General features: G+C 46.4%; 2 pseudogenes; one reads left to right on the forward strand and one right to left on the reverse strand.

The window, feature by feature from the left end:
* LOC138414251 (zinc finger protein ZFP2-like) overlaps positions 1-13,657 on the forward strand; it is a 33,394-nt pseudogene extending 19,737 nt beyond the window's left edge.
* Positions 13,658-14,223: 566 nt separating this feature from the next.
* On the reverse strand, positions 14,224-15,591 carry LOC132436389 (zinc finger protein 384-like; annotated as a pseudogene).
* Positions 15,592-18,297: the final 2,706 nt, after the last annotated feature.

Raw genomic sequence — 18,297 nt, forward strand, 5'->3', positions numbered from 1 at the left:
CACTGTAATGGTCAGACATGCTCATGTTCATTTCTCACTGCATGGGTGTGGGTACTGTCCCAGTTGGGAATTGATGTTTGGGAAAATATAATTTGGAGGTTGTGTACAAAATGAATAAGACGGTTCAGATTTAGGATATAGGGAAACCTGAAATGAGGTATTAAGATCCTGTGATGTTGCTATCTTCAAACCTGACCTTCTTCTATGTTCTCTTAATACCCTTTTCTGTCCATTGCCTTGGTCAGCATATTACTTTGGGACACCTAGGCCAAGTCTACCCATTCTCTCTTCTATTCAACCTCCAAATATTTGTGATTATGACTGAGGACTTAGTCCTCTGTCTAGTTCCCTATTCACTTTGTATTTTTGGATTTTGGAGATTTTTTATGTTTAAACAGCATTCTGTCCACCCTGCCCCTTCTGTTTTTCATTTCTCCCCACCCCGAGAAAAACAATTTCATCTCTTTTAGCTCTTTCTTATGGTATTTACCTCCATGTTTTCTAAATAAACGACTTATTCTCTTACACCTTGATTTTCTCCTCTAATTATTTAGTATGAAGGGTAAAGATTTCCTCTTCTCCAATATACACACACTCTCTTCCCATACCTCCATCATCCTAATCAAGCTATTTCATACTTAGATCAGTCTTCAGTTTTTGTATCTTTACGACCATGTAATTTCTTTTCCTGGGCAAATCGTGCGAGTATACAATGGTTAGTTTTGTTCATAACTCGTTTTTTCTCGAGTTGTTTTATTGTCCTACAAAGTTTTCTATGTTATCATTAATGTATTTATAATTAATTTAACCCCAGACTCGTCTTCACATGTCTAAATATTCTTTTGGTACATTCAGCTAAATTAGTGACTCTGTCAATTTCATCTTCCTAGTGACATCACTCCCACGTTATTTGACTTGCCCCAGTGTAACCTGATTTTTCTCAAGAACTGGTTGTACAGTTTTTAACCTGGAATCTCCTTTTAGATTTTCTTTTCTATTTTTATTGTGTCACCTTTTTTCTTGGTTTCTTTTGTTGGAACACCTCTCACGGTAGCTTCCTTTGAAAGGGTGCATTTGATATAGATTTTGCGACCTGTGCCTCTAATTTACTCCTGAATCCTCTGTTTTTTCTCTTCTAGTGATGCTACTGAGAAGTCAGATCCATTCTAAATTTTGATCCATTATGTGAAACTTTTTTCGTTTCTCTGGAAGCTTTATTAGCTGGTGCTGTCAGTGTACTGAAACATCTCAGTGATATTTCTTGTGAATTTATTTTCATCTCTTTGAGTATTCAGTGGAACTTTATTCCCAGGAGGACTGTAAACAAATCTGCAATGGTTCTGCTCTTTCTCCTGAGCTTAGACAGTGTTTGGCACATAATAGGTATTTAACAATTATTTGTCGAATGAAGCCTATGCTCAGAGATCCCTTCCCACTTCTTTAGATTTTGCTCATTTTTCCTTGTTCTTTCTAAAGAAAACATTATGCAAAATTTTGAAACTCAAGACTACCTTTATTTATTGCCAGTTCCCTTTGCCTATTTTCATGTTTTGTTTTCCTTTGTTTTCCCCAGAGCCCAGGAGTCTGGGTATATTTACATTTGAGATTTTATTTACATTCAGAATTGATTTCAGAAACTAAGAAAAACATCAGGACATGACATTTATAAGGCAATTTTATGCTGTACTAGGATCATGTTACTATTTATATCGTGAGTATTTTCATTTCTAGATGAAGTCTGGGAAATTGATGGTTGTATGGAATGGCATCAGGAAAATCAAGGCAAGCTGAGAAGTATGTCAAAATGCTATCAGTGTACTGCATTTGGAAAACTATGTCTTCTTCGTACAGATTATGTTTCTTCAAGACAAAAACTTTAGGGCTTCCCTGGTGGTGCAGTGGTTAAGAGTCTGCCTGCCAATGCAGGGGACATGGGTTCGAGCCCTGGCCTGGGAAGATCCCACATGCCGTGGAGCAACTAAGCCTGTGCACCACAACTACTGAGCCTGAGCTCTAGACCCTGCAAGCCACAACTACTGAGCACATGTGCCACAACTTCTGAAGCCTGCATGCCTAGAGCCCAAGCTCTGCAACAAGAGAAGCCACAACAATGAGAAGCCCATGCACCACAACTAGAGAAAGTCCATGTACAGCAGCAAAGATCAAACACAACCAAAAAAAGAAATTTTTTAAAGACAAAAACTTCATAAATGTGTCACAAATGGAAAGAGTTTGAAATATAATATAGATTTTAGTAATAATAATGTTGGAAAGAATCCTAATGGGTTTCATGCACATAGGGAATCATCCTTCCATTCTAAACATGAGCAAGCTCTTACTGGAATAAAATAGTGTGAAAGTAATGAATCTGGAAAAACTGCCAACAGAAAGTCACAGCTCATATGCCAACAAATACGTATGGGAGGAAAACCCTTTGAATGCAGTTACTGTGGGAAGGCCTTCAGCAGCAAGTCATACCCTGTGGTGCATCAGCAAACTCATTCAGAAGAAAAACGCTACAAAGGTAGTAGATGTGGAAAAGACTTCAGCAGCAAGTCCTACCTCATTGTTCATCAAAGAGCTCACACAGGAGAGAAACTACATGAATGCAGTGTTTGCCAAAAAACTTTCAGTTTCAATTCACAACTTGTTACACATTAGAGAATTCACATGCGGGAGAATACCTGTGAATGCTGTTAATGTGGGAAAGTCTTCAGTAGGAAAGACCAGCTTGTTTCACACCAGAGAACTCATTCAGGTCAGAAACCCTATTGGTGTCATGAACGTGGGAAAGCTTTTGGTTTGAAATCACCACAACTCATTATACATCAAAGAATTCATACAGGAGAGAAACCTATGAATGCAGTGATTGTCAAAAAGCCTTTAATACAAACTCAAACCTCATGGTACATCAGAGAACCTATATGGGAGAGAAACCTTATGGTTATAGTGAATGTGGGAAAGCCTTTACTTTCAAGTCACAGCTCATTGTACATCAGGGAGCACACACTGGGGTAAAACCCTATGGCTGTAATCAGTGTGTAAAAGCGTTCAATTTGAAGTCACAGCTCATTGTACATCAGATAAGTCACATAGGAGGGAAACCCTATGGATGCAATGAATGTGGGAAAGCTTTTAGGATAAAGTCCTACCTCATTATACATCAGAGGACTCACACAGGAGAGAAACTCCATGAATGCAGTGAATGTGAGAAAGCCTTTAACAGAAAAGATCAGCTCATCTCATATCAGCGAACTCATGTTGGGGAAAAGCCTTATAGGTGCAGTGAGCGTAGGGAAGTCTTTAGTAGCAAGTCATACCTCATTATACACATGAGAACTCATTCAGGAGACAAACCATACGAATGTCACAAATGCACGAAAGCCTTCATTTGGAAGTCACTTCTCATTGTACATGAGTGAACTCATGCAGGGGAAAACCCTTATAAATGCAGTCGATGTCAGAAATCCTTCAGTGAAAAATTACGGCTCATTATACATCAGAATGAACACAAGAGAGAAGCCCTCTCAATGCAATGAGTATGAAAAATCCTTCATTAGGAAATCTCAGCTCATTGTACATCAGAGAACTGATTAGGGGAGAAACCTTATGGGTGCAGTGAATGTGGAAAAACCTCTCAGAAATCAATTCTCAGTGCACATCAGAGAACTCATACAGGAGAAAAACCCTGTAAGTGCAGCGAATGTGGGAAAGCCTTTTGTTGCAAGTCACAGCTCATTATGCATCAGAGAACTCATACAGATGAGAAACATATTGGTGAAGTAAATGTAAGAAACTTTCTCTCAAAAGTCAATTCAGGGCTTTCCTGGTGGCACAGTGGTTAAGAATCCGTCTGCCAATGCAGGGGATACGGGTTCGAGCCCTGGTCCAGGAAGATCACACATGCTGTGGAGCAACTAAGCCCGTGCACCACAACTACTGAGCCTGTGCTCTAGAGCCCGTAAGCCACAACTATTGAGCTCATGTGCCACGACTACTGAAGTCCACGTGCCTAGAGCCCATCCTTTGCAACATGAGAAGCCACCACAATGAGAAGTCCACGCACCACAATGAAGAGCAGCCCCCACTTGATGCAACTAGAGAAAGCCCGCGCATAGCAATGACGACCCAATGCAGCCAAAAATAAATAAATAAATAATTTTTTTAAAAAAAGTCAATTCACAGGAATTCCCAGAAAATTCGTACAGGAGAGAAACTCTATAAATGGAAAAATCTCATGGTACACCGTGTATGTATAGCATGTGGAGGGGCATCCAAAGAACACTGTTTTTTATGTACACCAAAAAATATCAGTAAATGTACACAGGAACCCTATCAATTCAGTGAACCCTATGAAAGTTCTCAGCAAGAAGTCATACCATTTCTTTAAGTTTGTGCAGGTGAGGAACAATATGAATGAAATGAATGTCAGGAAGTCATTTTCTAATATGCTAACATCCACAAAGAGGAATCCCATAATGCAAATGAATATAGAATACAATCCTTTGAAATTCATAATTTAATAAGAATTAGGATTTTAATGAGAGAAAATATAAAACGAATGAATTGCACGTATTGGAAGCTCATACCTTGGAGAAACCAAGCTAGAAAAAAAAATACAAGAAAAGAAGATTTTATGAATGTTTCAAATGGGATAAGCCTCAGCAGAAAAGTTTACTTCACTATTATTTTGGTTCACTTAGAAAAAATAATTTCCTTTACAAATTACTTAAAAGTTGTAAAGATGGGGCTTCCCTGGTGGCGCAGTGGTTGAGAGTCTGCCTGCTGATGCAGGGGACACGGGTTCATGCCCCGGTCTGGGAAGATCCCACATGCCGCGGAGCGGCTGGGCCCGTGAGCCATGGCCGCTGAGCCTGCGCGTCCGGAGCCTGTGCTCCACAATGGGAGAGGCCACAACAGTGAGAGGCCCGCGTACCACAAAAAAAAAAAAAAAAAAAAAAAAAGTTGTAAAGATGTTCCAAACTTTTAGGAAAAGATGGAGAAAATGTTTAAATGTCAATGATATGCATGTTCATAATAGAACATAAAGATTTTTTAAAGTGTGTAAGTAAATGTAATAACCAGGAAAACAATAAGGATTACATCATAAGACCTAGGATGTTTAGGTGTTATCTTTCTCTGTACTGTAAAATATGCTTTGTGCAGTCTGCTGCCATTATTAATTAGTTCCTTCTACATAGATTACCCAGAATAGCTTTAGTTATTGCCACTTTTTAATCAAATTATCAAATTACAGAATTCTCATCATTTTAATTATAGCAGTGTAATGGCAATTCTAGCCAATGTGTGAGAAGAAAAAGTTGTAAGGACTTGGGGGTTGGGGCTGAAACAAAAATCCTTTTGTTTGGAGATGTGATTGTCTATTTAGAAAAACCAAAATAAGCTACAGGCTGTAAGGCAAGGAGATGTTTTGCACAGCTCTGAGAGCTGGCAGCTTGGCTGTGAGCACAAGCAAATCTTTACAACGTCTCCACACTCAGATTCCAGGCCCTGCCGAGGGAAACATTCTGATTTGCCCTCAAAATATCTGAAGGCAGTTTTGCACTAAATCAACCAAAAGCTTCAACAAAGCTCAGACAGCTGAAATACAGATCAGATTGATTCAGCCCCACCCTATCTCCCAGCCTAAGAGCTGACATTAGAAAATATGTGCCCTTTTATGGAAGAAAATATATATTCAGAGCAAAGAAAATTATCAGGAATGTATAGGTACCTTATATAATGAAAAGCATCATTTTACCAAAAAGACAATTCTAAATGTACATGCACTTAACAAGAAAGCTTCAAAATCATGCAAAAACAGAGGTGAAATGAGAAATATACTCTACCATTTTAGTTGGACACTTCAACAGTTATTTCTCAGTAATATAAGTTGGAGACCAAAAATCAGCAAGGCTATAGAAGCACTGAATAATGCCATCAACAAGCTGGACCTGGTAGACATGTCTAGAACATCCAACAGCAGAATACACATTCTTTTCAATTACATGTGAAGCATTCACCATTACAGATCATGTCCTAAGTCATTAATCCTAAAATTTTTTAAATAATTGAAACCATGCAAAATTTCTCCCATCTATAGTACAGTTTAACAAGAAACCAATTGCAGCAAGAACAGAGAAGTCTCCAAACACTTGGAAATTAAGCAACACAATTCTAAATAACTCATGGGTCCAAGAAATTTCAAGCATAATATGGAAAATATTTTGAATTATTATTATATATGATGTGTACAAATTAAAATACAACATATATCAAAATTTTTGAGATGCAGAAAAAGCAGTGTGTAGAGGGAAATTAATAGCACGAAATGCTTATGTTAGAAAAGAATAAGGGTCTCACATCAATAATATAAAGTCCTACCTTAAGGAACTAGGAGAAGAAGAGTAAAGCCCAATGTAAATAGGAATGAAATAGTAAGGATAAGACCAGAAACCAGTGAAACAAAAACAGTGGAAGGGGTAAGCATCACAAAACACAGATTTGACAATTTTGATGGACTAAATTCTTGAAAGACACAAACTACCAAAGCTTACTCAAGAAAGGGTAACCTATTACAGTTCTTAAAGAAATTAAATTCAGTTAAAAATCTCCAAACAAAGAAAAATCCAGGCTCAGATAATTTCACTGATGATTTCTAGCAAATATTTAAGAAAGAAGTAATACCGATTCTATACAAACTCTTCCAGAAAATAGATGACAAATTCTTAACTCATGAAGTCAGTATTACCCTGATTTTTTTTTAAAAAAAGGATTACAAATTGTTTAAAAAACTACAAATGTTCCTCATGAACATAGATGTAAAAGTCCTCAAAACTAGTTAATTTAATCCAGCAATATATAAAAGGGTAATACATGAAGGCAAATTGGAGTTTATCTTGGGAATACAAAGCTGAGGCTGATTTGATATTCAAAATCCAATCACTAATTCATACCTGACCAACTAAAAAATAAAAATCATATGGTCACATCAACAGGCATAGTAAAAGCATTTGTTCAAATTCCATAACATTCATGATTAAAAACCTCAGCAAACTAGGAATAGGAAGTATCTTCCTGAAACTAATAAAGCACATCTGAAAAATGTCTACAGTTAATGTCGTAACGGTCAAAGAGTGAATAGATTCCCCTAAGATTGAGAACAAGTGAAATATATCCACTCTCACCACTCTCTTTCAACACTGTACTGGAAGATTTAGCTGACTACATAAGGCAAGACAAAGAAATTAAAAAGATAGAGATTGGTGGGAATTCCGTGGCAGTCCAGTGGTTAGGACTCCGTGCTGTCACTGCTGAGGGCGAGGGTTCAGTCCCTGGTTGGGGAGCTAAGATCCCGCAAGCCACGTGGCATGGCCAAAATAAAAAAGGATACAGATTGGAAAGGAAGAATGACAACTTTATTCAGAGACAGCATGATTGCCTTCACTGAAACTCCTTTTAAAACTTTACCCCCAAAAAAGGCACCTTGGGGAGGGCAGGTGGAGGAAAAATTGGGAGATTGGGATTGACATATATACCATATTATGTATAAAATAGGTAACTAATAAGGACCTACTGTATAGCACAGGGAACTCTACTCAATACTGTGTAATGACCTATATGGCAAAAGACTCTAAAAAGAGTGGATATATGTATAACTGATTCACTTTGCTGTACAGCAGAAACTAACACAATACTGTAAATCAACGGTGCTCCAATAAAAAGAATTTTTAAAGCCACTTAACAAGTCAATTTAGCAAGATAGCAAAATACAATTTTTAACTAATAGTGTTACTTTTTAAAAAAATATTTATTTATTTGGCTGCACTAGGTCTTAGTTGCAGCATACAGGATCTAGTTCCCTGACCAGGGATCAAACCTGGGCCCCCTGCATTGGGAGCGTGGAGTCTTAACCACTGGACCACCAGGGAAGTCCCAACTATTATCTCTTTAATTCAACACTGAATATTGGTGGTCCTAACCAGTGCAGTAAGTTTTTTTTTAAGTGTGAAGATTAGAAAGAATGAAAGAAAACTTGTCATTCCTACACAATATGTTTATGTACCTAGAAACCCCAAAAAAATCTACAGAATCTGTTAGAATTATGTGAATTTAGCAGAGTTGCTAGATACTGATAAAATGTCAATATACAAAAGTCAATGGTATTTCCATATATTACAAAAAAATTAGATAATGGAATTAAAGTATCATTGACAATAGCATCATAAATATCAGAAATAAGACTAAAGAAAAGTCTCTATACAGAAAACTACAAAATACTGCTTGATATTAAATAAATGAGATCTATTTTATATTTGAGAATTGGGAGACTCAATATTGTTCTCAAATGTTTCCCAAGTTGATGTATAAATTCAGTGTCGTCTCAGAGTCCTAGTATGCACTTTTGTCAAAATTAACCAGCTGATTCTGAAATTCATGTAAAAGTGCAAAGGGTGAAGTATACCAAAGACAAAGAGGAGGAAAACTGAAGGATACACACTGAATATCAACTTATCCCATGATTAAAATAGTATGGTTTTGTGTAAAGTTGGACAAACAGACCAATGAAACAACAGATCAGAGAGCCCAGAAGCAGATCCACACATGTACCATCATCTGATTTAAGACAAAAAGTGCCACTGCAATGCAATGGTGAAGATTCTTCAATAAATCAGATAAATTGGATGTCCTATGGGGTGTGTGGGGGGTTGACACACCCATACCTCGTACCATAAGTTAAAATTATTTCCAGATTAATTGTACACCTAAATGTAAAGGGGGAAAAAATAGACCTTCTAGGGTTACATGGGGGAAATTTTGTAGCATTTGAGAAGGCAGATCAAGTGCCAAAACAGGCAAAGCTAACATTTGGTGACAAGTCCAGGGTGGTCACCGTGGGGGGATAGTGACTGGAAACCAGCATGACAGAGCCTTGAAGCATGCTGGAAATGGTGAGGACACAGTATCTGCATGTATGGGAAAATCAGAGGTAAACCCTAAAGATCTGTGCACTTTATGTAACTTACAAGGATAGAAAATCAAAATCATCAAGAACTTTCACAATGTGCTTTCATTTTCTTGGACTTGTATGTTTGTTCAAGTTTTCACATGTAATATTATATTAATTTAAAATGCTTTAGGTTAAATATCTATTTAGGTTTTTTTCAATGACAAAAATAGATAAATAGATTGAGGTTTTTTCCTGCTCTGCACAGAGTAGGCAATCAACAGGTCCTGAGAGGATGGATCCCTCAAACGGAGGGACACTCACTCATCTGTGATGTCAGTGTGCAGCCTGGGCCTGGAGTGTAACAAGCATGCTTACTGAGTAACGAGAATGTAGTGCGCAGCGAGACCTCCCTCCTCTCCCACCCTCCGAGTCAGTGTGCTGCTGGGTGACGTGTAAACCAACACTTGGGGGCCAGATGGGAGCGGGCTAACCTCAAACCCACCCTCTACCAGTTCTGTGACTAGACCAGTGACTTAACCTCTCTGACGGGCATCTTGTCATATGGGAATGATGGCAAAATACCCACCTCACAGAGTGCCGCATGCTCAGTAAATAGACCCTGGGCTCTGAGTCCCTGTCCCCCTCCCTGCACCTGACCTACCACCAGAGGGAACGAAGGTTTGTAGCAGGTGAAGTGGGTCTTGTTTGGGCACAGCACCACTGCCCAGCCACCTTTGAGCCTGAAGCAGAAGGAAAAATCGATAATACTCATCTCATCTTTAAAAAAATTTTTTTTAATATTTTCTCTAAAAAAAAAAAAAAAAAAAAAAGCATTCCTAGTGCCTCTGGGTCAGTATGTTGGGAGGGTTTTCCTGTGCCCTGCCCCACCTGCATCTGCCATCTTCCAAGAAAGGAAGGACAGCTGAGCCACTCTTTCCAGCTCTTGTTTACGTTCCCTCTGTCCTTCTCATCACTCTACCCAAGATGTCACACATCCCCTCTCTTTTTCTGTCAGGCATCGGTTTCCCAAGGGTGTTCCCCAGACGGCCTGCTCCCCGTAGTTCTGTGAACCCACGAACGGCCCAAAGGACTGGTCTCCCATGGCTACAAGCACCCCAATATACAGACAGATTGGGCTTCGAGAAGGCTTCCTGGGGCAGTGCAGGTGGGCAAGCAGCTCCCTCAGGGGGACCTCTGGGAACGAAGGTAATTCCCTGGAGGGAAGAGGGGTTCAGGGTGAAGTAGAGGTTCTTAGCAGGCTGTATCTAGATGGGCTTGCAGCCTTCCGTGGATCAGGGATTTTTAAAAATGTGTTCAGCTACTCATTATGGGGGAAAGTACATGAGTGGCCAGGACATTTCTGAAAAGGAGAAGTCCTAAGGGGGAAGTTCCCAGATTTTGAACGTGTTAAAAGTGAACAACGCCGGTAAGAAACAAAATGGTAAAGAAGATAGCGCGTGCAGAGTACTGACTCATTTAATGATCTCAAACCAAAGAGGAAAGAGGGCCTGTTATTATTACAAATCATAAACTTTACCAAGAGGAGAGAAGGTACAGGATCAGTACCTTGTCCAAAGTCACACAGCTATTAAGCAATTAAACTGGGAGTCCGCCCCAGGTAGCCTGGGTCCAGAGAGAATAGAAAATCCGGAAATAGCAGGTAAGTATGCCTTAGGGTGCTTTATGTGGTAATGATTGCATTTCAGACTAGTGAGCATGGAAGAGAGAGGCAGCCTCTATTTACAGTGGGTGTTGGATAATTACCTTTTGGCCTACCTTTTGTTGGAAGATCAGACCTCTATTAAAAATGAAGCTTATGGGGCTTACCTGGTGGCGCAGTGGTTGAGAGTCTGCCTGCCGATTCAGGGGACACGGGTTCCTGCCCAGGTCTGGGAAGATCCCACATGCCGCGGAGCTTCTGGGCCCGTGGGCCATGGCTGCTGGGCCTGCGTGTTCGGAGCCTGTGCTCCACAACGGGAGGGGCTATGGCGGTGAGAGGCCCGCATACTGCAAAAAAAAAAATGAAGCTTATGAAGAGTTTCCCGATTTAGAATACTTGAAATTATTATGTGCTTACGTTAAGAACCTATGCTTTTGAGTCTGACAGTTCAAGGAGGCCACTTATTGGTTGGAAGTGTTTTAAATGCACTTGGACCTATTTCCTTTTTAGTAACAAGGGAACATAACTCGCTCAGAGGTGGCTTGGGAGGCTCAAATAAGACAATGTGTGTAAACAGTGACTTCTCACCTGGCAGCCAAAAAAAGTAACTGATTTTATAACAATGAACTAGAATCATAAAATTTGTTGAATTACATTTAAATTTAATAACGTAGGTACTTGGACATTTTGGTTTCCATTGAGGTTTTAACTTCATTGATGCTTCATGGGTGGAGCGCAACCAGGAATATTCTCACTGAGCACCAGCCGGTCCTGGAGAAAGGGCCTGTGATCACCTTCCCACAACAGGAGGGTTTCCTGCAGCAAATCTCCAATTTCCTCTCTGTTCACCCATATCCGCCTTAGTATACTTGGACGGTGGGGATTGCTTCCCCCAACCCTGTTGTCAATGTTTTTTCTCCCACTTCTTGAAAAGAACCTTAAAACGAGAAAAACAGAAGATTGTCTTTTTATAAAAATTAGGAAACATGGATAAGCAAAAGAAGAAAATTTTAAAGCCAAATAAAAGTAATACAACAATAATTTTGTCACCCGGTGGCAACCAGGGTTTAACGATGTGGCATACATCATTTTGTGTCTGTACTTTTCAAACGGGCTCGTCTCACTCACATTGCTTTGTAACAGCCGTTTTTATTGTACAATGTATCACTAGTCCCGTCAGGAAGCATTCTTTCTCCCGGCAACTACTAATCACCCTCCAGGAGCCCATCCTGTTTCTGAAGGGTGATGTGTTTAGCAATATTCCACCGGACTCTTGGGTCGTTTCCAGATTTTCAAGTGAACAAACGCTGAAATGTTTCTCTTTCTGCCTAAGTCTTTTGCATACGTTCAGGCATGAGCTTTGACGTCAGAGAATTTTTGCCCTGACCACCCTTTCAAAAGCAACTCGAAACCCTCCTGGTCTCCTCTCTAGAGCGCCTTCCGGCTCGCTGTGTGCAACATCTCCCCAAACTAAACTGCACAGGGGAGAGGCCAGACCGTGTCCGAGCCAGGACGGCGGCACTTCAGAGGCTTCCCCCGCGTGGCTGACCAGGGTCACCGAGAACTCGGGTCCCCAGGCCTCCACCGTCGCGAAAGCCTCTCCGCCGCGCGCAGCTGCGCCCCAGGGTCAGGCGGGGGTGGGATCACCGGGGGCCTCCGGCTGGGGCTGCGGGGGCACGGGAGGGGCGGGGGTGTCTGCCCCCTGGGCTACGACCCCAGCCGGGCTTTGTCTCCGCAGAGCTCCAGGGCGGTGGCGTGGAGTTAATCCAGGGTCACAGCTTCCTCCTGCTGCAGGGGCGGGGGTCGTGGCGCCCTCTCCTCCACCCCAGCCCAGGACCCCCAGGACCCCGGCTCTGCTCCTTCTGGGGCCTGAGGACGCGCAGAACCAGGCTGCATGGCGCCTCTGACGCCCCGCCCTCGCCCCCCAACCTGTCGGCTCCCGTGCAGCCCCCCGAATGCCACGGACCCCCGAGAACCTCTCGGCTCCCCAAGAACCACCGGAATGCCCCGAACCCAGGTGGGCGGAACCGCAGGCCCCGGGACTTAGGGGGCGCAGGGCACGGGCGGGGGTCATCGGGCGGGGCCCTTGCAGGGATTGGCGGAGGCCTGGATACTCTGTATCAACCGCGCCTTCCCGCCGCCTCCCCGGACGTGCGGGCGGAGCACGTGCGCGCCGAGCGCGGAAGCGGCCCCGGGCGCCTGGCTGGGGTGTGTTGGTGGCGTGCGGATGAAGGTGAGTGAACGAGGGGGTCGTCCGGGCGACGGTGACTGAGTCCGGCGTCCGGGGCCGGCCGCCGGGGAGGCTTCTCGGGCCCCGCGGGGAGAAGGCCGCCGGGAGAGGTCCGGCGGCGCAGGGCCACGGCCAGACGGAGGTGTCCGGGCAGGACGCAGGGCATAGCCGCCTGCCCCCCGCCCCCTCTGTCCCCGCCGGGCCGGGTCCCCTCAGTGTTCGGGGTGCCCCCCGAACCCACTTCCTTCCCGAACTCCAGGACCCTCTCCATGAGCTCGGCCCTTGGCCTCCTTCCCGCCCTTCCTGGAGCAGCGTGGGGCGGGGCTGTCGGCGCTGGGGGACACCCGGGTCCCTCGAAGGGTGCGGGGTCGCGGGCCTCCTGCCAGTCGCGACGGGAAGAAACGTGGGGCCCCGAGGCAGCAGCCCGTGACGAGGCGCTGAAGCCCGGAAGCGGCGGCGAGAGCGCGTCCCCTGGCGGGCGCCCTGGAAGCCCTGCCGGGAGGAAAGAGCTAGAAGCGGGCCAGACCCTCCGCCGGGAGCGCGGCAGTTCTCTGCAGGTTGTCTCAACCCTTGCGGACGGCGGTTTGGCAGCATCGACCGAAAACGCGCCCTTACCCTCGCCTCCAGGATCCTGTTCCACAGAAGTGAGGTAGTTGTGGACACAGGTCTGCACGTGCTGTTTGAAAAAGCGATCGCCAGCCGCCTCAGCGGCCGCGGCTGGCAAGCTGCCGGCGCCCGTTATGGCCGCGCCTCGCACGGGTGCTTTGCAGGACCCGGCGCAGACCGGGAGTCATGCCTGCGGTGCTGGCCCGACTGAGTATCGCCATAAAAAAAACTCCCTCTGCTGTTAAAACTTGGTGTCAGTTTGCATAGTTTGACGGTAATTTTTTAGAACACTGCAAAGCCTTCGGTCCAGCTTGCCGTGGCTCACCTGTTTGTGTCGGGGTGGGAGGGCGGCAGAGCGGGCTTTCGGGGTGCAACGGGCCGCACGGAAGCCAGTCTGGCCAGGCCCCCGCCCTCGGGCCTTTGCAGGTTACCTCAGCACTCAGCCTGTGCCCTCACCGGGCAGAGCGGGAAGCTTGGTGCCTGTCCTGCCCGCCGCCTGCTGCACACGGAGGGGTGTCGCTCCCGGACTTTGCTTTGCACGTGTGAGATCCCCCAGCCAGTAAACCACTGAAGTCTCCGCGGTGGTCGCTGACTCCAGGCTCGCTCTTTGGTCTTGAGGCTGGGCAGGCCCAAGGCTTGCAGGCCTGCGGAGTGCAGCCCAGCGGTTTGTTTACAAAGCGTTTGCTTTTCTATCTCCGTGTGAATTGCCTTCCTCCCTTTCGAGGTCGCGAATCACCCTCTCCCACGGGCTCTCTGGTCTTTAGCCGAGGATGGTATTTAGGGTGAGGGCCTGGGCCTGGGCCACCGCTGGAGGAAATCAGGAGGGATGTGTTTGCGCATCATGTGTTGCGTCAGGTGTGGTTCCAGCGTGTAGGCCCGGCTGCAGACGGCGCAGGTGTACACCTTGCTTCACGGTGTGCGTGGACGGGGGTGTCTCCAGCAAGGCTGTGTCCGAGCGCGCCCGGTGACAGCTGTGGCCCTGGCAGGGTTTACCTTTGTCGCGCCGCGGCCCGTGGGACTGCAGGTTCGAGCTGTGTGGAGGTGTTCTCACATCCTGGCAGTGCACACCTGGGTGTGCACACCTGCGGGCGTGCGGCTGGAGTGAGAGGGCTGCGGGAAGGACTTCTCACGGAAGTGACACCCCTGGGCTTGGTCCCTGAGTGGATACACGCGTGCTGAGCCAGGTAGCAGCTCCTGGCGAGGGGCTGCAACAGCATGGGCACTTGTGGGGCTTGGTCTCGGTGTGTGACTTGGAGGGCACCCGCATCTCTGCCTTCGAGTAGAACGTCGGGGAGCACATCCGGCTGTCTCTGACGGTCGTCGTCATCGTCCGGGGAGAGGACAGAGGGAGCCCTGGTTCCAGCATCCGCTTCTTTTCTCGGCCCCAGGGGCCACCTCAATAGCCACCACCACCTCCTTCCTCTGTGAGGGTCAATGCTGTCTTCTCAGAGAGGTCAGGGACCACCTGCAGGGCTTGTGAGCGGGGCAAGAGCTGAGACACTCACGGGAGCTGAAGCTCGGGAGGTCTGAGCTGACGAGGCTTTTGTCGCAGGGATCCTGAGAGGGACGTGATGACCAAACCGGGAGCCCTTGATTGACCCCCTTCTCTCCTCCACCTCTGAGAACAGAAGACTCCAGCAGTCCGCAGTCCTGTCCACGGCACGGGTACCACTGTGATATTCTGGGTAACGGACGCCTGGCTCTGTGGGGTCAGCTGCTCTGACTTGGACTCTGTCCACGCTGATGCCCGAGGGCAGGCGCGCCGAGGCCGCACAGCCAGCGAGGTGGGGCAGGGAGTGGAGCCAGCCCCTCAGCCCTTCTCCGGGGACAGCTGACCTCGCCCTTGTTGATGCACATCTGTTCTCGCCCTGCCCTGAGGCCCAGGCCCCCCAGGCTTCGCAGCGCCGCAGCCCCCCAACCCTCCCCGCAGTGTTCCTTTGACCCAACCCCCTAAAGACGGCGGAGCGTCACGAGGACCTCTGCCTCATTGTCACCAGCAGCACCGTCCAGCTGGAGCACCTGGCCAGCTCGTGGAGACCTGTGCTGCGTCCGCCAGGTAGAGGGGAAAGCCATTCTGGTCCCCTCTTTCTGCAGCTCCTCTCGGTGGGAAAAGTCCTCTTCTTCCTTGACAGGCCACGGCTCCATCTCCTTGGGCCTCAGGCACGGCCTTCCCCCACAGGATACCATCCTTATTCTCAGCCTCTCTCAGAAGGAACGTCAGCCCTCCTGAATGGCTGTGGAGTACTGAGCTGGTAGGGAAATCCGGCAGCCTCCCCGCCCAAGCATGGCTTTTAACATTGGGGTTGGTGCTCAGGGGAGGGGTTTGCTGTGACCTCATAGAGACTTTTCCAGCGTGGGCGCTTTCTCTCTCCTCACCCTCGTAATCCTCCAAGCTCGGGCTGATGGAGGACTAGAGGCTGGCACTCCCAGACGTCAGAGAGGAGGGAGCCCTAAATGCAAGCAGCCTCCTGTTGTGTTCTTGCTGTGCCCGTCCCTGGGAGCCGCTTCCTTCCCCTCGCGATCTCCAGTCACTTCCTACCTAATGCTGGAAGGACATGGAGGCAGTCAGACTGCCTTTATTCTTAAAGGGGCAAGGGCTGAGATGTGGTCCCCAAGGGCTGGAGATCCCCAAATTGGTCAAGGGTGGCTTAGAAGTGTGGGTGATGGTTCTCCTTGGAGCTCCTCCCCTTCTCTGCCAGCCGAGGCCCTGTGCTAAGTGTCCCCGTCCCCAGCCTGAGGAGCTGCGGGTTTTTTGTGAAACCCCACAACCGGGGGGGCTGCAGAGAAGGGAGGGTTTGGGGCAAATGCAAGGACTGGACTTACCTCCTTAGGTGCCACAGTCAGTTGCTGGACAAGGATTTATTTATAAATAAATATATATATATATATATATACACACGTACCCACTCGTCACGGCCATCTTTGTTGTAACCATTTCTGTGTTTATAAATACATTATTTCTGGGGGAAAAAAAAAGGTGATGGTTTCCAGCATTTTGGAGAGTTACTCAGTTTTCTTGGGTCTCTCCCAAGCATACGTTTTATTAAACTTTTGTGTGACTTCCTCCTGTTAATCTGTCTCATGTCAGTTTAAATCTTAGACCAGCCAGAAGAACCTAGAAGCGTAGAGGGAAATTCCTCCCTCCACAACATCAGCGAAGCTTTCAGATTCTCCTCCTTAGTTCTCCAAGGTCTTACCTGCAAAAGTTCTTCTCCCACTACCAGAACCCTGGGTCTCCCTCTGTCTTCCCCTGCAGTCCCCCTTCATCTCTGTTCTCACAAGCAGCTCTCTGTGAAACCAAGTCCCCCTAAAACCGAGCTCCCCTGCCATGCTGATGATAAGCCTCTCTGTCCAAAACTTTACTCCCTTTCTTGTCCCCTCTGACCTAATCCTTTGCTCACTGAGCACTCACCCCCCAGAGTCAGATGAGGTCTCATCATCAACATACAAAGTCGTGGTTGTTTTTCTCCAGGGCAAGATGAGCTCACGGACGGCCAAGCCATGGATCTCCAGAGTGGCAAACCAGAGACATCCTGAGCCCCGAAACTACGACTAAGAACTGTCACAAGGGGACTTCCTTGGTAGTCCAGTGGTTAAGACTCCACACTCCCAGTGCAGGGGGCTCAGGTTCGGTCCTTGGTTAGGGAACTAGAGCCCGCAGGCCGCAACTAAGGATCCCGCAGGCCGCAGCGAAGATCCCGTGTGCTGCAACTAAGATCCAGAGCAGCTAAATAAAAAATATTTTTTTAAAAATGTGTCACAAGATGATAATTAACCCCCTTTCTTCCCCTTTAAAAACGGTCAAGTTGGAGTGGATCCGAGGCTTGTCGCCCACTCTCTTGCTTGGTGCCATAAGCCCTTACTTTGCTGCAAACTCCCGCTGCAGGGGTTGGGCTTTCTGTGCCACAGACGTACGAGCCCACTGCTGGGCCACGTCAACTCCACTCAACAAAACAAAGCCCTCTGTGGCTGGCCTTCCTCATGCCCTTGCTTCAAAGACAGCTGCTCTGGGATTATCAGCATTTGGGGGGTCGTGTGCACCAAGAGAAGGTTCTCGCCCTTCTGTCCCCAAACAATTGATCAAAGATTTCACCGGGCAGATCCTTTGCGGGCAGAGTGAGCGAAGTGGGGTAAAGGTGCTAAGGGTCAGGAAGAGATTCTGCTTAAAAGAAAGCAAAGCACGACATCTGCCAAAGGGACCTGCCCAATCTGTCCTCTTGGTCTCTGGCCTATCAGACGTGCTCCATGCCCTCGGATTATGACATGAGAAAAGCGTGCCATCTCCTAGTCAAAAGCCACTGACCCAGAAGTGTTGGACCCAACTTCGTGTGCCTGACGCGCAAATGAGGCCAAACAAATGGGAACACCCGCGTTTGGAGCAGAGAGAGTTCTATTAACCTTAAGCAGCTTTTGTCAGGAAAGAGCTCTCTGCAGGAGGCCCCATTTGTCCTACCACTTCAGCAAAGCTATATTCTCACTAACCCAAGCACATCTTCCAAATGTTTTGATCACATAATACTTTGCCTAACCTGTTGGTTCTTTCCTTAGATTAAAGAAATATAAATAAATAAGTAATCAACAGATGATTGGACCTTTTCCCCAGCTTGGCCTTCAGTAACCTCACGAGCAAACGGAGCAGGATAGCATCTAAAGAAAGGTCACAAGGAGTCCACACGCCTGCACACAGTGGGGTGTGGGTTGACTCGGACCTCCTACCTCAGTGATTAACTGAGATCACTTCACCTTTTTTGTGGCTGAGCAAACTCTTTGGAGTTGGTTTTGGATATGAGTTTGCCTTCTCCCTAGACTGCCGGCTTTCTTATTAAAGCAACTTTTCTGTTCCGATCAGCA

Source organism: Delphinus delphis, chromosome 13 (assembly GCF_949987515.2).
Source record: "Delphinus delphis chromosome 13, mDelDel1.2, whole genome shotgun sequence".
Taxonomy (NCBI): Eukaryota; Metazoa; Chordata; class Mammalia; order Artiodactyla; family Delphinidae; genus Delphinus; species Delphinus delphis.